At 69.4% G+C, this 991-nt stretch overlaps 1 protein-coding gene across 1 annotated transcript in view; it reads right to left on the reverse strand.

Moving 5' to 3' along the window:
- The window catches only part of RYR1 (ryanodine receptor 1), a 45,730-nt gene that overhangs the window by 6,268 nt on the left and 38,471 nt on the right, over positions 1 to 991 (reverse strand).

Genomic DNA, 991 nt, shown 5'->3' on the forward strand with positions numbered 1-991 from the left:
GGGGCGGGGGCTTGGCCCTAGAGGCTATCGCACCCCCACCAGTGCAGGAAGCTGGGCTGGGCCGGGCCGCGCAGAAGCTGCCCCATGCCCGGGCGCCAGGGGCAGGAGTGGAGGGGACCCAGGCCAGACCAAAGCACAGTGGCACTGGGAGTCCAGCCCCGCGCTCCAGGGGTCCCCGTCGGTCTGGACAGGCCATGGATGGAGCTGCGTCACGCCCCCATCTCCCAATTCAAGGGGATGCAGGCAGGGGCCCCCTGACCAGGGGCACTGAGTCAGCCAGGACCTGCCCCGCTGTCCCTCCTGGGGGGGGGGCGGTGACCGCCGGCAGCATTTTTATGCAGCATTTTTGTATCGGGTGCCCTCGGCCCTTCCTTTATCACTGGGGGTGGGGCATGGGGGGGGCATCACCAATCCGGGGGGCGTGCACCCGTGCAAAGCAAGGAGCACCCAGACGTCCTGGCTCCTGGCCCGCTAACTACTCTGCGCCACTCCTGGCCCCGGGCTGGGTCAGCGCCAGCTCTCGCTCTGACTGGTGATGACTCTGGTCCGCTCCCAGAGCGGGGAGAGATCCCAGGCGTCCGGGCTCCCAGCACACCTTGCTCCAGCAGCTACACCTGACTTTCCTCCTGGAGTCAAAAAAGGGAACCCAAGCGTCCAGGCTCCCAGCCGCCCCCCTCCCCACTTACTCTGCAACTAGACCCTACTCGCCTCCCGGGGTTGGGCAAGGAAGCCGGGCGTCCTGGCCCCCGCAATCCCCCACCCCAGCTGGGTCTGGGCAGCAGGGCACAGGCAGGACGGACGGACCCAATGGGCACGGATGGACGGATCGGCTTTGCCTGGGGGGAGCCCTGCCCTGCGGCTCCCGAGGGCTGCCCCCCACCCCAACCCTGTCCTGCAGGGTGATGCTGCCTACGGGAACCTGGAGAGCTGTGCCGGCCGACGAGGAGGGGGGCTGTGGCGGGAGGGACACCCCCCCCCCCCGGCCACGGGG

Source organism: Alligator sinensis, unplaced genomic scaffold (genome assembly GCF_000455745.1).
Source record: "Alligator sinensis unplaced genomic scaffold, ASM45574v1 scaffold1667_1, whole genome shotgun sequence".
In the NCBI taxonomy this organism is placed as follows: Eukaryota; Metazoa; Chordata; order Crocodylia; family Alligatoridae; genus Alligator; species Alligator sinensis.